Source organism: Lepeophtheirus salmonis, chromosome 8 (assembly GCF_016086655.4).
Source record: "Lepeophtheirus salmonis chromosome 8, UVic_Lsal_1.4, whole genome shotgun sequence".
NCBI classification, from domain to species: Eukaryota; Metazoa; Arthropoda; class Copepoda; order Siphonostomatoida; family Caligidae; genus Lepeophtheirus; species Lepeophtheirus salmonis.
This window is the reverse complement of record NC_052138.2, coordinates 26,574,698-26,598,282: the sequence shown is the minus strand read 5'-3', so window position 1 is coordinate 26,598,282 and position 23,585 is coordinate 26,574,698. Positions and strand designations below refer to the sequence as shown.

At 30.3% G+C, this 23,585-nt stretch overlaps 1 protein-coding gene across 1 annotated transcript in view; it reads right to left on the bottom strand.

The window, feature by feature from the left end:
- LOC121123130 (lachesin) overlaps nt 1–23,585 on the bottom strand; it is a 207,032-nt gene that overhangs the window by 165,645 nt on the left and 17,802 nt on the right. The gene's annotated exons all lie outside the window — the stretch shown is intronic.

Here is a 23,585-nt window from a genome sequence, read left to right as displayed (position 1 = left end):
CTTTTTACTATCAAATTCAATATTGTATTATGAAAAAGTAATCATAAGGTCCATGTTTACTGTTATAGTTTGTCAAATACATATTTACATATAAAATCAATTCTTTTCATCCTCTATTTTATAAAAAGAATCATATTTCTATTGAGTGAATCTTTTATAGAGATCTTAAAAGAAAGTTTTCTCCTCTTTGTGGTTAGTATGTACTTATGCATAGAAATCATATGATTCTAAACACTGACTTTTTTTTTTACAAATCTACATTTTTATAAAAAAAAATAACGTCTTTGTAGAGTGATTAACAAAATAATAATTTATTAATCTATCGTTGAACACATGAGTGAATGCTTAAATAGAACATATTTAGTGATGACAATTGTAAAATTTTCATAATGTTAAAAAGGAGGCTAAAATCCAACATGATAAACCTGAAAATTTGAAGAATATTTTGGAGGAGAGCCACTTAGCTTTCAAGACTTTTCATTAGATCAGCTACAAGAGCTTTAACTAAGGGAGGGAAACATATGCAAGAATTATTCCTTTGTCGATCCTCAATTCCACTCTGAATGCAATAAGGTTTTCGATTATAACTGCAAAACCAATATGTAGGGGGATATATGCAAGTGTTACTTCTATATCTATTCTCAATTCTACTCTAGGTGCAACAAGGACTTTCAATTATGGCTGCAAAACAAATATCTCCGTCTTTCACGAGCAGACACAAATGTTCAATGTGGTGTTGTATATAATTGTAGTTAGTAGAAAAATACACTGCTCAATAATTCTAAGGAAAAGAAAAACCAGTTTTTATTTTGACAACTCCATAAAAATGGGAGAGCTAACTAGTGCTAAGGTTTGAGATTACTAAATATATGGTTATTAAAATTTTGACTCATGCCCAATATTCTAAGGAGGTCCTCAAAGTTGGACACAGAGCTGTACCATAGAACATTTTTGGGTGAATTTCGTCATCATTAATCAATCTTCAAAAATATAAAATACCCTAATCAGGATAAATTAAGATCAATGACAAACTATTCTTATACATGAAAGAAACTTAATGTTTTAGTAATCTAATTCAAATGGTTAACTGGTCTACTTTACTTATTATGTTATAGAAAGCAATGCTTTTTAGAGGGATGTCTGAAATTTTGGGACATTTTTCAATGATCAATGGCAGAGACAAGACGTAGCCATTTTAAGTCAAATATTAAGTCTGATACAACCCAAGCATTGCAATACTGTGCATGTAAATACGGGTTTATGTACATGTGATGATCAGATTCTTTTCCCAAAATCTTGCTCTAATATAATTTCTAATAAATTGAGCAACACGTATAATTAAGTATAAAATGTGAGGATAAATAACATATTCTATTTTCCAATAATTTTAATCTGCATACACAACAGTGAACATCAATTTTTGTATCCACACTTTCAACAATTGACCTTCCAGAATAGGTTACATCTTTCACATCAAAATTAACAGTACCAAAATCCAGCCTGATTGCATGTTAAAGTATTAAGACCATAATCATTATCTACATTTTCAGCTCCTGGCTTGTGTTTTCACCTTAATGGAAGAAAAAGAGTAAAATATGGCGTATTTTACTCTTTTTCTATTTTTTCAAACATTACTGAGTCAAACAATTGGGGTAAATTAAGTTTTTATACTAATCATTCTAACGATTTCTTGTGTAAACCGAGCCCACTGACGCAACACGAGATACATATTATTAAAGCCATCTTTTAGAAAAAAGAGGATTTCGTTTTGATAAAATTATTATATCGAGTCATTACATTATTGTATCTTACAGCCTTTCCTTAAAAAAAAAAGGTTTGTAATTGTTATTCAACGATTGTTTGCAAATACCTTACTCTTCATGTGTTAGTAAATAATTGTTCAGAGCTTAATAAATGTGATTCAAATTTAGCCAATCAACCTTCAGACCAATACAAAAAGTAAAAAAATCTAGAGCTGATAAAAATACAATGTACGTTTTAATATGCAATTTTGATACATATCTAAGTCCATAAGTACATTTGATCAATTAATATTTATGAGAACCTTTTCGTTATTCAATTTAAACTCCACTCAATTTTTTCACCCCATTATTTTATATGTTTGAAGAGCCTATTTAAAATTCCACAATTTAAAAATAGAAGATTTTTTGACTTAGCAATTTTGCAACTTAAATTAACTTAAACTTGATTTTTGAAAAAAAAAAAAAAAAAATTTCCTCGAGGGTATTTTTCCTGTATTATTTGATTGAACAAAAAAATATATATACGTATATTTATATATTATGGGGAAAAAAAAGTTGTATCTAAATATAAATAAAAATTAGTGTTTGGTATCAGTCTGAAAATCCATGAGTTCCAACGAAAAATTTAGTCGGGACCGTTTCTATAGATGAATTGTTGATAACATCATGTAAAGTTAAATATTTTATATACCAAGTGGTCCATTGTAATCTGAACACTTTTTTATTAATTAATTAATGAAGATTGAGTGATTGAAATTGATTCATATTTCGATATATATTACCATAAACAATTATTTATAAAAAAAAAAAAACCAGAGTTATTTAGCTTATATACGAGTCGACAAAAGGACCCTTTAACCTGATGAAAAAAATGATATTTGTGCACTCAAAGCAATGTGGGGTCTCCAGGACCACCGTCTACGCTGATAACAAGTCTGAAAAGTTGGAGAGGAAGAAGGGCTCTATTAAAAAGGCAAAACAGCTGAGGGTAATCCCTTCTAGTGCATGAGGGGTCATGCAAGAAATATGTGGGTGTCAGTACAGACTGTTCAGGGAGATATCAACAAAGGGGGTGGAAAGAGCCTTGTGAGGGTGAAGAGACAACTTTTGACATCAGCCATCAAAGAAACCCGTATCCCCTGTTGCAAGACATATTTGTACGAATCTTGAATGTTCTTTTGAACTCTTTTTTGACACTTTTGGCAATTCTAAAGCCTTAATACCAACCCCCTTGACTACACCTTTTGGGTGCGTGTCAAAGGAAAGGCCTGTAGTGTCTGTCATTCAATCAACGAAGCCTTAAATGCCTCTGTCAGCACATACTGAAATGTATTAACAGAGGACTACATCTGCAGTGGGTCCCAGGCTATTCTATTTTTAATTAATAAATTATATTGTTAATGTTTAAAATTCAAAGTGTTCAGATTCTAATGGACCACTTGGTACAAAAGCTGTTATCATAATTCCTGAAGAGGCAAAATATTGATATAAAATAACCCATCCCCTCCGTTGCAAGACTCTTTTGAATAAGTTTTTTGATTTCTTTTCAACACTTTTTATCAGTTTTGACCCCCTTCAGTCCTTATGCCAACCTCCTAGACTACACCTTCTGGTTATATGTCGAGGAGAAGGCCTGCAGTGTCTGCCATTCAAACACCACGGTCCTCAAAGCCACTATCAGCTAGCACTAGGATTCCATGATAAAGGACTACATCCACAGCTGGTGCCAGGACTTCCACCGCCGCCTGGAAGCCATCATTGTCACTAAGAGTCGCTACATTAATGATTAAGAGAGGTCAGACCCACATCAATTTGTAGTATTTAATTTTTTTGAAATTTTACTGTTAATTAATAAATTATATCTTGCTGAAGTTTAAAATTCAATGTGTTCAAATTTTATTGATGATATCTGTACATTGTACAACTCATAAATCAGGATAAAGGAGAAAGTTGGTCCATAACTTGAAACCCAAAACAAAATCAGTTTATATATTGATACCAACGATTAAGTTTCGGTCTACGATCTAAGCTCGCCGTCTTGACATAAATTTTAATATAAATTAGTCTAGAAAAATCCTTTAAGACCAAACCAGAAAAACGTTCTATCATTGACTGAGTCTCAAAACTAATTTATAACAATCAATAGGTAAAATACTGTTATTATATAGATATTATATATACTATAAAAAGTTAAATTAATATTTTATAAAAAATGTAAAATCGACATTTTCCAACTTTTTTTTTCGATATTTTATTTGATACAAAATTTAATATATTTTGAAATGTATAATATAGTGATGTTCACTTTAACTGCTAAGTTATGGACTTTATTATAATCAATTTACTCTGATTTTTTTAAAATCTATATTGGATTTGTCACTAAATGTACATATCTATATATTAAGTTATACCTATATTTTTTCAAACATTTGAGTAGTTAATCAAATGACAAATGTGACATATCAACCAACAAATTATTTTATGGTGGAAAGTGAAAAAAATAAATAATGAGAAATACATTGGTCAGAGTAATTAAGCGTCGGCTAAAAGACAAATTATGCTTCAATTATATAGAAAATAACTCCACAAAAATTCATCAACGTGAATCTCCATTTTTCATGAGCATAATCATAGGTAACAATTCAATAATTAAATAAATTAATATTACGTCTCCCCTATCCAAAAGAATAAACAAATGAGGAAAACAGTTGGATTGAAAAAATTAGTTTGTTTTAATAGTTGATGAGTAGTAATTTTCAAATTATTTAAATAAGATTTATTTAGATTTTTGCCTTTTTTTAATATTTTTTTTGTATTGAAAACTGTTCCATAGTAAAACCACTGATTACACACTCCTTAAGTTTTTCTAAGTTTATTCTCTCCAAAACAAGAGATCTCTGTCTTTTAGCCCCCCTCCCTGCCCCCCTTTAACCAATCCATCTTGTCACCAAATCTATCGAAATTTTTTCAGTCCAGTTTTATACAATAAATATTAAGTGAATCATTTTTTTTTTCAATACAGATATATAAATGTTAGTTTCATTTACTTTTATTTCCATATTTAGCTCCAATTTTATGCATTATTTGGACATCAACTTCCGATAAGTACTTTAGTCTCCAGTAAAATAAACACTTGAATGACGACATACACAGTTCTTTTATATATAAAGGAATGTATATGATATACAACGTGGTTCACTATATACAGCACACGCTGTATAAACGTTGGATGCTATGCACAAGTCTAAAATATTTCATTAATACGTCTATTTTTTTATTTCTTAGTTCAATATATATTAATTATATACATCAGGAAGCATTATATGCAGTGCAACTATTGACTGTTTTTCATACATTCGTACAGATAAATATATAAACTTTGCTTTATTAATTAAATACCATAAATTAATGTTTCTTCTTTTTGTTCAAAAATTATCTCTTCAACTACATGATATATTAAACTTTGGAAGCAAGAAAATACCAAAATGGTATTATAGGTCGCTTAAACAAAAACGTTTTAAAGCACATAACCTATTTATTTGACAGGGAGAGTTGTTGAGTTTTATAGATGATAACAAGTCAAGTTCTTGTAAATAAGTTGTGTTTTTATTCGTATGATAGCACCAACCTAAGGATAAAGGATCCAGTCCTAACATTTTGGTCTCATGAAAACACTACTACATATTATAATATTACATAGACTTAATTAGTTTTTCCTTAGTACAATTACATGATTGGGATCGAGTAATACTTAAAAGTTCCTACTTTTGTTTTACATTTTAACGTACAAATTATATGAATTATATGTATATATATATAGATTGTTTTGTTTTTTTGCATTAATTTTATATTAGTTGTAAGATTTGGCAAGATAGTTGTTTGATTATTTCGTAATAAACAAAATGCCAAAAGATTATATAATTGAAAAATATTGCTATTGGTTCTGACTTTTGGGAAAAGGAATGAGGGATGTTTATGGATAATTATTAGTGTTGGATTCAATGCAAAAGTTCCATGTTTGATCGAATTCGAATTGATGGGTTATGCGTCGATCAAATTAGTATTAGAACACTTTAAAACTTTCGGGTTTTGTCGACCTATATGTAGTAATTCTAATCGGTGGCATTATAGGCATGTTAACCTTTTCTTTCTCAATGATAACATATGGTATCATCAACTCCAAATTCGATTTTAGGCGTATTAAATATTTTGATGAGTCTAATAGGTAGATATCATTGTAATAATGACATGTTGCTGCAGGTCATCAATTGCACGTGAAGTGTTCTTGAGGAAGCTTGTCGAAACTGTACTACTTACAACTGCCGATAACTAACAAGGTATAAAATTTTTGCTATAAATATTCATTATAATTGAAATTAAACATCCTATAGATGATACTAGAATTTCAGTTTTGCCCAAAATATCAATATTTTGTGTTCCAAATTTATTTAAAGAAGCATGACTCCATATGACATCAATGGGATTTTATAATAATTTTCAGTGAAATGCTTTTTGTAAATTATTCATGGGGATTTTTTTAAAACTAGTTATAAATCTTAATAAATTTGCTTCCATCGCTTATACCCTATAGTTTTTTGTTTTTTGCCACGTAATCGATATGAACAACTGAGAAGTTTTCTTCATCGAAACAATAATGACAATATAAAACCTAGACAAGTAAGATAACTTTTCAAAGTTAGAACATTTATTGACTCTCTCGTCAATAAGTTTTGTAAAATTGAACCAGAAAAACGTAATTCGATTGACGAAATGATGATTCAATTCAAGGAATGTAACTCATTGACGCTAAACATGAGAAATAAAACTTTTAAATGGGGAATCAAAGTTTTTGGCAGATGTAGTGCAAGGGACATCCTATATGAATTTGAAATATATGCATGTACGAAAAATAACTACACTGTCTCATAGTACACAGTTGGTAATAAGTAGATATATTGTCATAAGACGGATTAGTAAACTTCCAGAACATCAAAACTTCAAGCTTTACACTGATAATTGGTTCGCATCTCACAGTCTACTCTTTGCTCTCACGGAGATTGACATTTATGGTACAGGATAGTACGAAATAAAAGATGGTCTGGGTGTAGTTTAAAAGTGATCCTATGCTAAAGAATGATGCTAGAGGAAACTGTGATAGTCAAAATGAGACAAAAAATAAGAATCCAATATCTACTGTGAAACGATGGCCAGTACCTGGAAAAATGCATAATGGTGTACCTTTCCCTGCAATTGTGAAAGAATACAATACGAACATGGGTGACGTTGACCTAATGATATCCTTGTGGTTCTCTACAGAACAAAAAAATAGGTGTGAAAAGATTCTATCTCAGAATATTATATCTTTTTATGGATGCAGCAATAGTCAATTCTTGGCTACTTTACTTCATGACATTCAGAAAAAGTAACTAAATAATCTTTCCGTGAAGTACATCAATGTAACACTTTCTAGAAAAGGAATTTACAGTTTTCAATTTGTATTATATTATTTGGAACTAATTTTTTTCTTTTTTGCTTTATTTTGCCTTTCAATTAGGCCATTTTCTTTTCCCAATGATGCCATATGAAATGACTACCATTTATGTTGATATGTTCCCAATGATGCCATATGGAATCATTCTCGTATTCTGCTTTAAACTCAAAATGTAATTTTGAAATCTGTATATATGTGTTATATGATGCCCCTTCGATAAGATTTCGTTCTAAATATTTTTTCCCACGCACACGGGAAAGAAAGGGTTAAACAAATAGAAAGTGAAAATTTACATTTTGACGCTGAAAATTTGAAGATTTTTTTGAGCAGAGCAGCTTACCTCTCATAATGTATAATTAAATCAGTTACATGCAGTTCTAACGTGAATGAAATAAAGAAGGATATAGATGGAATGATAAGGATTCACGTATCTCAATGGACAACGCGCTCAGGAGAAATTATTGGCATTAACTCAATGTACTAGAGAAGGAAATTTATATAAGGGTGCATCAGAAACCCCTCCTCCCCCCTCCCCCAAAGTAAAAAATATTGTCTTGATGGTATGATAAAAATGTTTTACCTATAATAAAAACACACCATTTGAAATATTTTTAATTTGGATCAATTTCTCAGGTGCCAAAATAAGCATTTTTTGAAATGGGAATATTATAGAATATAGTTATTTTACTTTGGCAAGCAACGCTAAACATTCATTTTTGTTTTTGTCAACAATTATGTATTTAATAATATTATTGTTAATTCGCACTTTCTTGAAAATATATTGTTGTAATATTAGTTAATAAGAAATACATGGTTACTAATCTAGGAATATGGGTTTAATGGCTTAAGTGAGCCAAGTGAAAGAAATTGCATCACTTCAGAGGGATTCAAAAATATATTTCTTGTTATATAATTTCATATATTTTTGACATAGTATTTACCCTATTAAATATGATTAAAGTACATTTTAGAAATGTTTTCTAATATTTCCATTTCTAGATATGAATGGAATTACAATTCTATAACATAATACAAATAATAAATAATTTTATGAAACAAGGTCTTGTAGTTAGTCTCAAACAAAAACAAAGGACGTTGAATACGTTTGCACAACACATCCTTTAAGTTGGACATTTTTTCGTATAAAATAAATTGTAGTATTCTATACTGTTCCGTTTAAGAAAAATAAAATTAAAATTAAATATATTTTGCAAAAACCAAAAAAATAAGCAATTCAGTATACTTGAGTGATTTTTTTTATCTTATAGTTTGTAGCAAAGGGTTATTTTCTGTAGCAAATTCTTTTTTTGTTTTGTCTTTTATTTATTTGAAAGATGATGTTAGAGAAGAAGCAAAGATAGTAGTTGTTTAATAAGATGTATAGGTATCGAGTAAACTATTATATCAAATGTTATTCTCTATAGAATGAGCCAAAACGAAGAGAAACTGAGCAACTTTTTAGGAGGTTGATGTAAGGCAGTAATTGTTTTACTTTCTTAGCATACACACTATGTGAACAATATTTTTATAGAAACATGACTATCAAAGACATTTTTTACTCCATTACGTATTTAAATTTTTTTTTTTGTTATAGCTTTCTTTAGTAAATCACACTTAGTTCTATTTAATTCTCAACTAGTGAACATTCAATTTATTTTTTATTAGTTTGCTGGGTAGAAAAAAACCCCCAAAAAACAACGTTATTATTTTTTTGACAAACATAATTACTATGTCATTTCATTTATGTATCATTTTTTAGATATTCCATTCATTTTGCAATCGTAAATATCAATTTATTTGCTAAAAATATGTGTATGAATTAATTGTTTCAAATAATCTTAATAACATGATTTTGGTGTTTCAACTATTGCAAAAATTATTATTGAAATAGAGAAACCATTACAATTTTTTGTTGATCAACACTTCTATAAGATATGCATTACCATATGCAAATTTGGGGAATCTAAATTGTACTCATCAGTTCTGATGCGATTGGTTGTCTAATATAAAATAATAACAACAATACTTAATTTTTGTAATTATCGATGTTCGCCTCAGTCATGCGTTTAAAAAAAAAAGAATCAAAGAAATCAAAAGAAACGACTTTAAGCAAAACAATGAATAAAAATATCTAAATACTGATTAAATATTTCTAAATATATTAATAAATCCTAAATAAATAATGAACTGCTTAGAATATAATTTAATGTTTCAGGAGCATACTTCAAGGTATTGGTGAAAAGATGTAGTTAGATTCAAAGGACTATGATGCTCTCATAAAATTTCGCAATTCAATAGCGGAGGCTAATTACGTTTATGTGTTGTTTACAAACAAAAAAACAAAAAAAGCTTGCGCCTATTTATAGTATTCATACCTTGGTGTAAAATATGACATTGAGTCTGACAACGAGAGGTTATAATCAAAATTACTGTTACAATTTTTTAAAGAAAATTTTAATTTTTAAAAATACAGTGGTTGTTGTCAAATTTTATAAATATTTAACACATGACAAAAAATATTTTATAATTCAAAATCCATCTAATATAAAAATTCCATAATCCTAGTCAAATGAGACTTTCTTAAATAATCATTATCCAACAAAAACGTTATCTCAAAAAAAAATCAAAAATTCCTAAAATGATATCTCTCTCCAAACAACAACCCCAGTCACAATTCTATGTTTTAAGTTATCATCTTTTATGCCTATTTTACCAAGATCAGTAAGTCATAATTCATATCAACTCTTAAATATACATTTGAGGTCGTATTAGTGTTAATTTTTGACAAAATATTCCGTAAAAAATGCTGTTTCTGCAAAAAAAAAAAAAGTATTAGAGATAAATTATGCTGAGTTTTTCATTTATATGACAATAGCAAAGGCATATTAAAAATAGGCAAATATCGAAATGATTTTTTTTTTGATTTTTGTTAAAAAAAAAATAGTTTCTTTGTATATATTAATGAAGAAAATATTTGACTACAGCTTTATAGCCTAAGGAGAACCTCCTTCAAATCACTCTTTTCTTCATTCTATATTGATTTAGTACAAATTATTATTGACTTACATATACACTGAAGATCCTTCATAAAATGATTTTTCACTTGGAAGTTTTCTCATTAGCATTTAGATTAAGAAGAACTTCTTGGAATATTTCATCTTATATTTACCCACCTATCTCGAATTGACTCCTAAAAATATAAACTGTCATAATTACAAGGAGATTTTCATTTTCTTTTGTATTAAGTGGTTTATTACTCTTTGATTTCAAGGCACCAAGAAAATTGTCCTTCCTTTTTGATTATAACAAAAAAAAAAAAAAAAGAATAAAAAGCTCATAAATAGTGTTTTATAGTATATTTATGATTGACTATTCTGTTTGTAGTGTACCATTTTTTATCCTCCTGTAATATTAAATAAAAATTTGATGATCCCATGAAGATACCAGTTGTAGAAGAGTACTGAGACCTGCCTTTCAGTAGTTATTAAAATACTCATAATTGATCAGGATGATATTGTACATAGAAATTTTTTGTTTTATAATATTTTTCACTATAACAATCAACATTAATTATGAATCTGGTCACCATCAGCTTCAATGATAGCCTCCTAACGCCTCCAGAACACCTTGCACATATTGGCAATGTAGTCCTTTTTCATGATCCTCCACTGCTGGTTAATGGAGGTTAACAGGGCATCAATATTTGGGTGGTGGACTTTGCAGGTATTCCTCTAAATTTGCCACCAAATAGAATAATCCAGTGGATTCAGATCTGGGATCTGAGGGGGACAAAGGATCTTAGACAAGATATTCATGTTGCTTACCATCCACTCTTGTACAATATTAGCAGTATGGGCAGGAGCTCCGTCCTGCTGAAATACATACGTGGCATTGTTGGACTTCTTCATGGTCTTGGTGATCAATTGGATTACATTTTCATTCAACACCATCAATTAATCGGCCACGGGTAACCGGCATCCAACAGGAAACCAAATTGGAGGCATTTTTTCTGTAGTTGATGCCACAACCCCCAACGTCATCACATATAACGGATGTTTGGTTTTAGTGACTATCATATTACTGTTGTCAGCCTTGCTAAAATGTACCATCCGATAATTTTGCTTGTTGTAGATGGGGACAACGGTAAAGGTCTTTTCATCAGAAAAAAAAAATACCGCATGCTGTTGTGCTTCAGACCATTCAAGAGGGTTTGGCATCGCTGAAGACAGAGTTATTTTTGACGTTGGGATAGGAGTGTCCTCTCAATTCTTCAATGCAAAACATCCTCTAGCGTTTGGGATAGTCTTGTCCAGAATAAACAGAAACACAATCTTCTTCTTAGCGTACTTTGACATATTCATCGTTGGGTTGACCTTAAAGGCCTCCATGATGCCTCCAAGCTTTAATTTATCATAATGTATTCCACTCTTGTGTTTATTCTTAAGATTGTCAACGCCAGCCAAAGGATTTCTGAACAAACAGACTGTGGCTTTGCTGATATTTAAGGTCTTCATGATATCCAAGGTGGACTTTCCAGAGAAGATTAAATTGCCTGTGATGGATCTTCTTGCCTTCATCGCTACAAAAGCAGACTTTTTGTTTACAACATGTACATCAAGCAGAGGCTTAGAATCTGAATTATTCAAAATAATTAGAAATCTTGTTAGACTTATGAAAAATCATCATCTCCACCATCAATTATACGTCTAACTGTTTTTATAAACGGAAGATTAGGATTTCGCAATTTGCTGCAAAAGTATGTCTCATTTGTAACAATAGTCAAGGAAGATTATTTAATAATAAATTTTATGCCTATTTGCCCTTCCTCAAATTGGCTGTTGTCAGATCATGTAATCATAGCTTTGATTTAATTATATACATATTTTTCCCTCCAAAACAGAGAGGTTTTTATATGTTTTACAAACCTAATGGAAAAAGGGTTTTGCAGGTGGATATGCCAACCAAATAGATGTTATTTTATTAAACTAGATCCCAAATTTTCTCTATTTATTTCATATCAGATTAGAAAAATGAGCATTTTATACAAAAATAGGTCAAAGTAAGGGATTTCCCTTAAAAACTCAATATATGCAACTATTAGCTCACAGATTCAATATAAAGTTATGAATAACTTTTCAAATATTCTAGGGAAAATAATAAGCTAAATGTAGAAACATAATTTCCATATAAGTATGAACATAAAAATGAATGGAAATAATGAGGTACCCATGATTTATTTCCAAAAATACCCCTGGAAATTGACGGTAGACTATTTAAAATAATATACACATTTGAATGTTTAAGTAAATACTCCATGTATGTACATATATCTTTATTAGCAAATAAAAGGGTCTATACTCTATATAATAAATGCATATAATATACCTTGAAGGGCAAATGACTTTTTAATATTTTGCTAATAACTATATAGTGCTTGAATCTAAATATTGCTATATATTAAGCTTTCTTTTCTAATTTAAAGACACATTTAATATTAATTATATAACTACTATTACTAACAGCTATAGCCAATAAATAAAAAGCCTGAACTGACTAAAATGGTACATTTATGACTGTGACAAATATTGGGTTAGGAATAGAAAGAAAATTAAAAGTTGTCTTTAATATTTATTGTTAATGACAAAATCTCATTGAATAAACCCGAAGGAATAGGTTTATTCACATTACTTAAAATAGGCGGAATCATTTTTGATGTAAGAATTATACCAAATGTTTAATTAACACAAAATAAAGACTGTTAAATAAAGGCCGGTTAAATTCTTTCGCATTCGCTTCCCTGAGGATCGAAACCCCTTCTCATATTCAAAATAAATCCCCGTGCTTAAGTTGTACAGGTGAATTACTGGTCCAAATTCAGTTTAAGCTCTACGGCGACGCAACTCTAGCACCGAGGAACCTTTCTAATATTCCCAAACCCATGAGCTGGGCAGGTGAACTGCTGCGCCCGAGTCAAGTTAAATTCTTCAACCGCTGCTTCAATGAGCATCAAGAAACGTACCTAATATCCAAAAGCTCTCAGTTTATATGAACAAAACTGAAAGAAGATTATCTTGGAGTATAGTTTTTTTCAGAACTTTTTTTGTGAATTCTTCGTTTTTAGAGTTACTTCTGGAGTAGTAAATATATGTATACAAACTTTACCCTGCAGTTAGTAAATATTTCTTAATTCCATTAACAATGCTACAACTACTAAACAGTTACAAAGAATGTGTGTATGTACGGATATACATATATTTGTTAACAATGATCATAAATAAATTAGACTATTCATTGTTTATTATTGATTATTTAGCTTTTATTAGAATTGGGGAAATGTTCTTTTATATGCAACAAACATGGAAGAAGGATCTTTTTCTTGTTATAATGCTTCTAAGTTTTTTTTGTTCTAGCTTCAATTACACTAATATTGAGCTTTCATTTAACAATAAATATTTTTGTATATATATTGTAAACATTAGAACCTAGGTATGTAATCAATCCATCATGACTTGTAAAAATATTTGCTAAAAATAAAGTTAGTTGAGATTTATAAAACGCTTAGGTTCTACATATACATTAGAGTGGTTTGATTTTCATTTTTTTTTCGAATTTTGATGAAGACTATTGCAGAAAAGTTGTTATATGGTATTAAAATTACCTATGCAAAATTACATTTTTTTATACAGTATTGCGAAAAGGGGAGGTGGGGGACAAAAAAAACAGTTATTTCATATTATTACATAAAACAAATAAATTTATGTACAAAATTTATAAAAATTTAATAACAAGGTAGCAGCAATGAATATGTTGTTTATAATCCGGTTGATTGCAAGATCTAGTAAGGCTTACATGATTGGACAGTAAGAAAGATTACATACTAGTTTGTACAAAAGCCACCAGGCCAAATTATGAGGTTCCTACCTCTCACTAATAACTCAGCTCAAGGAATAATAGATTGATGGCTAAAAACATTGAAGATAAATTGTGTAGCATTCTTTGCAAAAGAGAAAAGGAAACAACCTGTTATATGCATTAAAAATACTATGACGTTTTTATAATGAACTGGCAGCCGAATAAGCGCTTATTTTTGGAAGGCTATTAGAAAGGAAGGATATTTTTGCCTTCACATCACAAAGTAAACTAAACCATCATGCAGGGGTCATAAAACTACAGTATTGCTTCTGTGCAATCAAGATAAAGAAAATGGAAATTGGGTTATCCATGTTAAATAGAGTAGGAAATTGTTTACACATTTTGAGGAACTATGGTTTTGGATTTTTTAAATCATTTTATTGATGGTGAATAATTTATCTGATTTTGTTCGTGTTGCTCTAAACGAGTTTGTATGGACAAAATATGTCGAGGGAAGAGAAAAAGATAAGGTGAGAGGGGAAAAAACTATATTTAGCAGTATGCAGACTTATAGTTGGAGTTCTACAATTAAGAATTTATTTACAAAACGTCGGATTAAAAAGTAAGATCCTCTCATCTCCCCTTTTTTTGTTCTATTCTCTTATGAGAACAAAGTTATTGAGACAAATTTTTTATAAAAATTTAATTTTAAATTATATTTCATATTATTAATGTTATATAATAAATATTGACTAATCATTTTTTATAATATATCATAGTTTTTATATGTTATGTCAGTAAATTTATGTATTGCCATATTTTAAAAGGAAATATAGATTTAGTTTGAAAAAAAAGATTCTCTGTTTGATACATTTGGGGTATTTTTGATAATGTTACTAATGATATATTGTTTTTATGGGAGTGCCCGAATAAATTAGATCAAGATAAAAAATGAATGGTATAAGTCTGTCAATCTTTATTTTACAACTGGTGTAGACAGGGTGCATCTACTATCTATGTTACATCTTTGGTGCTATCTCTCGGTAAAACACAAGCAGCTTATTTTTTTATTTAGCTTGTTTAGACTTTTACAAGTTGAAGAAAAATGAAATCAATTGAAGAATTCGTTGTCTAAAATATTTGGATAAGACACTGAGACCTTCTTAAAATCCGTGCCGAGAGCGACAACATAACAATCGTTCCAACTCTGGGACTTAGTGAGACGTTCGTTCGGAAGGCTAGGGCGGAATGTAAGGCCTCTAAAGTAGAATTTTGCCAAAGCCATGTTATTTGGGGTGGTTTGCTCTGAAGACAATGTCATGCCTTCTCTTGTATTCCCCAAGGCATCAAGGACGTGCTAGATACCAAAATGAAGCCCTAGGTCGACATGATTGTCATTGCGAGGCCTTACATATGGCAGCAGGAGCCTGTCCCACCTTGAAAAAAAAGTACCAAATGGATCCACCACAACATCATCAACCTTCCATAATCTGGTTTCATTTTTTTAATTTCATAACTGGTTGGATAGAAAATTTTATATGAAAAAAATAATTTTTGCTCCAGAGATAGCTTGTGCACTCTGTACGTATATTTGTTGAGAAAAAAATCAAGAAAAACAAAATAAAGGCTTAACACACAATCAATTCCTAGATTTTTCAAAAGCCTTTTTCTGTGTAAAGATAGATAATAAAAATAAACACAATAGCACCTTCAAATTATAAAGATGAAGAAGAAAAAAAAAAAAAAGATTTAGTTAAAGGTGTGTAAAATTAAAGTTTTCCTTCCTTGTTTTTATTATAAAAATTATTTTGAATTAAGTAAAGATTAAGGAGTAATCGTCTTAGTTAATGAAGAATAAATTACTTAGTATTAGTTTGAAAATCTTGATAGGAATGTAAATGCACATTGAATAGGGATAGGTAGAATCGGGAAAGGGAACATTGGACATGAATAGAATTGGATATTTACTCTTGTATTTATATTAATACTTGTGAGTAATTTGTAGCTACACTACACTCCTCCTACTTCGGTTCAGATGCCCCTGAACAAACAAACCATTTATAATTATGAACATCGTCTTATTAATCATTTATTGTAGAGTTTCCAAGAGAGATGATGACGTCACAAAAACTATCAAATACTTCGTATGCTTAGCCACACTTATTTAAAATAAAGATTGAATTTGTGAAAGAGCGCGAGGAGAAGGTGTGAGCGAAACATATTATACTACTGAATTAATACCTTTGTTTGTATAAGCTATATATTAAACATATCCTCAGTTATTATAGAAGTATCTAACAATTCCACACAAGATATAGAGAGGCGGATTTGAATGGAACTATGAGTTGACTCAGATCTATATATGTATTCGGATGTTCCATGAAAAAAATCCATCCATACCATCCTTATTGTCTTATAAGTAGTTAATTTGACCACTAAAATTGATCAGAATAACTGTTTTCACAAAAAAGTGCAGAATCATTTTATTTCTTCCTCCTTCCCCCTATGAAGTAGTTTATTCGTAGAAGGTTTTGCAAAATTTCCCATTCTCACTTGTTTAGATATTATTAATGGTATATGATATAAAGTTTTAAGGGGATTCACAAACTTTTAGGGGAAGGGGTCTCAACCACTGCAAGGTATTTTGGAGTTGAATATCTGTTTATTTCCTTCTTAGCAATTCTGCTAGTATCTTATCTCATAAAAAGACATTACAGCTAAGCTGCTCTCCTTTAAAACTTTCTTCAAATTGTCGGGGTTACTTTTTACAACTTTACCCATTACCAGGAATCATCCCTTTAAATAATTGTTGATGAATATAATAGGAGGTTATCTTTTTTTTTCTGCGACCATGGTGAGCTAAAAATGTTCATTTTATCCGAACAATTTCATCTCCAATGGATATAAGTATACAAATGTATACCTTTATTTTTGTTTTATCTATGTTTCATATTGTTTAATTTAATCAACCCAATGCCATAAATTACTATAGAGAGTGAAAAAACAGTATAGTATAATATACAGAAAATAAGATGTTATCTCCATATTAGCTTCTATTTCGTTTTTACTTAATAATTTCTTGCCCATATTATAAATGTATATCGTATATACCGATGTATATATCTATAACATATTTGTGAAGATATCTAACTACAATTTGAATGAATTCCAAATGTAAATGTGCTGTGTCAACACCAAAAAAATATTAAACAAAAAATACGAATAGGATAATTTAATATTTTCCTTTATGAATATAACTCGTGCGATTCAATTGACGCCGGTTAAAAAAGAGGCCATATCTAATCCGGAGCGTTGTTGTTCTCTCCCAAATTTGTATTAGCTGATACTTGGTACACGGAAATTCAGCGAATGTGACTTTATGGACTTATTGCTCAATTTTTGTGTAAAGATACTGGACGTCGATACCATTATTATATCACGAAACCTTTCCTTTAAAAAACCTCAAAAAACAAGAAAAACCACCTGAAATCATGTATATTTAGCCCAATAATGCAATCATTGCAAATTATGCTACTTACTACTGAGGTACTCCCAGACTAACATTGTCATATTTCTGCCCCACAATTTTTAAAATGATATATATATTTCATAAAATTTAAATTACAGCAAGTATTTTATACGATATTGCTTAGTAATATTTTTGTAAAAAACATAGCCATACAAAATTCATAATAATAATCAAATGACCAATATATAAACAAGTAAGATATATGTACGACAAGAAATTGTATTCTTATCCTTTTGGAACGTACCAATAACTTTTTACTTCGATTATATATCAAAAAGAAGAAATTATGAAATTGCCATGACGTATCAAGCAATACCAAGGAATCGATGCATGACAACAAAATGCATATGGTATTTTTGTTTTTGTGAGGTAGCCTCCTGTTTGATTTGAAATTTGTGTGAATTTATGTGAAATCTTTCCACGTTGAAGTTTTGTCTCCAGTTTGATGTAAACAAAAATACAAGCCGCTTCCTGAAACGAATGAAAATGGAGAGTCTTCACAAAAATATCGCAGAGTGGATCGAGGCAGGTGACATGTTCAAGTAAATCGCCTAGAAGCTTCAAGTGAGCATCTAGACCGTGTAAAAATTTAAGGACATCTTGAGGAAGGAGGAAACGAGTTTCAGAGATAGAAAGAGATCAGTCAGGCCAAGATCACCTATCAAGATCAAGGAAGTCCTATCTCTGTTTGAAGGTAACAATTCAACGTCAACCAAGAAGCTTTTAAAGGAACTGAAAGTTCCTGTGAAGACCACGAGGGAGTTGAAGAAGGTGAACGTTAGCTACTAGTTAGTTTCCAGAAAAAAAAATATCACCGGAATTTCCAAGCATCTGGAACAATAGGTTTTTGGGAAACAGTATCGTTTAAGCCGTAACTATGGCTGGTCACGTACAAGTTTCTCATACAGGTACCATGGTAACTGGGTTTCCGTGCGGGATAGATCAATTTAGAAATTACAGAGTTCAACAACATCCCCCTTCAACAACTTCTATCATTACAAATCTTTAACTCTCGTTCCATCTCCTTTTTTTAAAGAATGCATTGAAACCTTTCTTTAAACCCTCAATCATCAATTCTTGAATTTGCTAATAACTCCGAAACTATCCCACAAAATGTGTATACATAAATAATAATATAAATCTACAATGAAGGTGGAGCATATATTTGAACACCTAAAATTTATTTCAAGGATATTTCAGTATTTTGGGTGATTAAACACCGTAGTGAAGTCACAAACTTTTAAAAAACAAATATTACATACGAACCAAAATAAATGCAATCCTCATGTCATTACATTTACTAAACAATTTCCAAAATGGCCACCATTATTACAATTGATAATTATTATAGTTACTAACATAAACGATTATATCATTTACTTTTTATATGTGAAAGGTAAATAAATCCTGCGAGTATGGGGGACGAGTTGTGATCTGAGTCAAACAAACAATAGCTCTTTGTTGGTCGATGTTGTACCTAATCATAATAATCAAAACGCATGAGGATCAATGTTTGTTCATTTATGGTCCTATAAATAGAACTGTATCCTTCTCTCACTCTCTCAAGGGTCTCATAAAGTAAAACGATCAGCAATTTCTTTTGTCTATTATGAAAAAGGCACATGAAATATATGTACATATTGGGAAACTTTTATTGGATATATCAACGTTCATACAACAAAAAATATTTTTTTAAAAATGAAGTCTGCACATTCCGTGGTGTTGTGCAGACTCAACTGAAATGGTGAGTTGATTTTCAATGGTGCATATTTTTTTCTGAAGGAGATTATAAAGCTTAGAAAAGATAAAATATTCAATCGATGACAACTTGCGTTCCCTCAACTTTCATAATATTTTCAAAAAATTCTACTTCTTTTTCTTCCTTAAACCCTTATTATCTCCTTTACTGAGTAAAGACTCAAAAAAAGTTAGATTCGTCTTCGAGGAGGTCCAGCCTCAGTTCTTAAGGTATTCCAATTTTGTACATGATACAATTCGAATTAGCTGATAAAAAACTAGAATTTAATGGTTTTTTTGTTTTTGTACGATCAAAAATGTTTGAGCAGCAAGCAAAACGGCAAAGGGTGTGCGATCTCCTCCGGTCACAAGTAAATCCCAAGAAGATATCTGCCATTGTCGACATTTCCCTGGCCACCGTCTTACTAGAACACTAGTAAGGCGATGAACAACTCCGACACAGTTTTCAGGAAGGCTATAACAGGAAGCACCAAGTTCGTGGAATGGTCCAGGAGGAAATTGAGAAAGTTAACGTGAACGTCTACTACAAGGTCCTCAAGTACCATGTCTTGAGATGATTGAAGAGCACATGCCCTTTAGACAACTATGTGTTTACCCAAAACAGTGCCCTGGCACAAACATTCAAGAAGGTGGATCATTTGTCCAGGGAGAACATGGGGTAAATTCTGACAGGCAGACTTCTGGCCTTCGTCCTCATCGACGTGAGCCCTCTGTACTTTGTTGTTTGTAGTTTCTTAGAGGGCAATATGAAAAAGACTTATCACCGGAGTGTCGGTGCCCTGAAGGCCGTGATTACAGTGTTGTGGAACAATTTGTCGTCGTATTACATCAAGGCCAGCTGTGTTTCTATGTTTCCCCATATTGAAACTATAATTCAGAATGGAGGGTGGGTGGCGGGAGGGGATATTGAATAAAAAGTTTAGAAAATTACCAACTTTTGATTCAATGGTTTGCCATTCCAAAAATGTGTAAATACAATGATGCAACCAAAATACATCAAAAAATTTCAATGTTTTATATTTTTGTTTCAAATTAATAAGTCATTTGTTAGTCACGAAATCTGTTTTTCTTTTTTGAACAAAATTTTTGGGCGTTGACGGCCATAAAATAGTTACCATAACCATTTCTTGTACCTTAACATTCCAGCAAAATCCAATCAATGGTTTAGCTTTGATTCCCAGACACACACCCTCAGGTATTCCCATTTAGTATACAGATAAATAAATGTGATGTGGGGTTATATTAAAATCGGATAATTAGTCCGGGATATTTTTTTTTTAATTTTGTGGTTGTCAAATAGAGATGAAACCTTATATATCTGTTATAACTTTTGAAGGGCCATTGGTTTGGGATATAGATACATCAGTTCAGGTACTTTAATATTTATAGTCATATAAATAAATAAATGTGTTATGGGTATGTGAAGACATTTAATTGTTTCCCTTTCATATAATTTGACGAAATGAGTTGATCCTTAAACGACTTGACTCAGTTTAAATCGACACACCACTAATACTGTATAGTTCTACAGACATACATAAAGAAGTCAACAACATCGTCAAATAGAGTGAAAGCAATTGAGGGGATAGAAAAAAAGGGATAATAATAAAATTTTTGTCAAATACTAGATTTTAATCAAGATTATTATAAGAATATTCGTGAAATAAAATGACTGCAGTTATGTTGTTGGCAATATACATTGAGTCATTCAACTCTTTCTTAAATACTCTATGTAAGCCATCTGGGTATTTCCTTAATATATCTCGTTTATTTTTACTGACTAATTATGTGCTCGGTGATATAAACTGCTACTAGGATAATTTTATTCATTGGTGAATATGTTTTACATACATATTCTAATTGAAAAAATAATTAATGGTGATAATATTCTGTTTTATACTTTTATCAACAACCCTGGCCCAGAGTGATTAGGCGTCGACGAACGGATAAACATTGGCTTAAAACATAGAAAATAACTCCCCAAGAAATCCTTGTATTTAATATCTGTTTTTCATGAGCACACTCACACGTAGTTACTAAATACTTATATGTTCTTTCCTCAAGAATAAATTAATAACAAGAACAGCTTGATGATATTTTTTTAATGATACGTAATGAGCTTAAGCAGGAATGTCCGACATTTTTAAATAATGTGCCGAATAGCCACTTGAAATATTTTAATTGGGCACTGAATATATATATAATAAATATCATAAAAAATGGCTCCATAAAAAAAATTATTTAATACATATTTATTTCAAATTTAGGCCGAATCTAATGTTTTAAGGTCAAACTGGGTCAAAAAAAAAAAAGGTCCAATCTGGCAACTTTGTTCAAAAGCGTCCGAAAGATTATAAATATATATATATATATTTTTTTTTTTTTTTTTTGGGAGGGTATCTTTCTTTTTTTAAATTAAAATTTAATCTCCGCTGCATAATTTGATAGCATGACCTTTTTTCTAAAAAAAAATATTAATAAAAACTACTACTTGTAGTAAGAACGAATAATTGGGCGCAATTATTCATTAAACGGGTGTAATGTGGGTCAGAGGCTGGACATCCCTGAGCTAAAAAAGGACTTTAATGCCTTGATAAACTTCATCCTAAGTCACATCACTTCATATATATTTTTATTGTACTTCCCATTTGTTTATGTTTAATACAAGTTGACCTAAACACTTGCATTATTTCAATCATTTTTATATACGGTTTTTATACAACTCTATACGTGTACTCTTTTTGTATATGACGCGCACGATCGATTGTACTCTTATTTATTAGATCATGTATTTACACTCAAAAAGGAATTACGAATGACATACTTCAGACAAACTTTTCTTCATCAATATGGTATTTATGGTGTTGATAGTGATACAATGATTTCTTAATTAGGGTTCCACGATACATTTAGGATTCCGTGAGGCTCTCAAGAAATTTTTTTCCTAAGAAAAAGAGTGATCAAAAATTTCCAATAATTGTATTTTCGGTCATCAAAAATGGTATAACTGAAAAAAACCTTGAATAAATATTTGCACCAAAATTAGATGCTCCCTAACAAATATGCATAGACGCTCTGCACTGATGAATACGATAGGAATTACTAACTTACTTACGCTATATTTGTTTGCATTGGTTAATTTTTCTATAACTTGTATAAAAATATGAAAGCCTTATGTATTTATCATAAGGTAACACGTTGCAGGACTGAATCTGTCATCCCCTACCCCTTTTAATGTGGATTATGGTAAAACTTACCAGCTACACAATACACACCATTTACATAAAAAAAAAAATAATGGGGGTAAATGGGTAGTTTTATATTGTTAAAACATTTATATATATGTTGAGATTGGTAAACACCACAGTAGAGAATTTGAAGAAAAGTAACAGAAATTTAACAATTTTTTACCAGGAATTTATCGTTCCTATTCTACACCACCAAATTACTTTTAAGTGGCATCCCAAGATCATAGGATATAAAGCTTACTTTTGATACAAAAATCACTGATGAAAAAAATGAATAAAGCACCATTATTTAAAGTGTTTACTATTCAATTCATGATTTTAAGAGACTCCTACTCAAGAGTCTTTGAATAAAAAATCTCTCGAGAAAATCTAATATTTATATACTATGTATACATAACTACTTAAAACCATTCTGATCTCGTTTAATTAAAAATGGTTTATATATATTTATATTTGGAACAATGTACATATACAAGACACTTCAAATATAATCATCTCCTTAAGCTCTAATACCTAATATAAAGTTCACTTAATTACAACAAATGAATGTATATATAGTTTGGTAGAAAAGATAATAATTGAAGTGAAAGACCCTTTTTGAAAAAAGTGGGTAAATGTAGTAATATACTCAGACATATGAATTGGTAATTTTAGTTTCAAGAATGAAACTTAATTTCTTCAACATAGTTTATATAATTTTATGTAGAAATATTATAGCCTGTTTTTGTTTCTTTTCAATGTTTGTAGTGACGTAAGGGAGTATTATGCAAATTAAATAATATAATTTAACTGGTAATCCTGAGAATTAGAAGAAAGTTTAAGAGAAGAGCAAATTGGGTGTCTTATCGATTCATATTTATTAAATTGGATGCAAGCTTTACTCAATTTTTGAATATCAATTCTACTGTATTTTCAAAATCTTATTGGTATTCTGCTTCGTCATT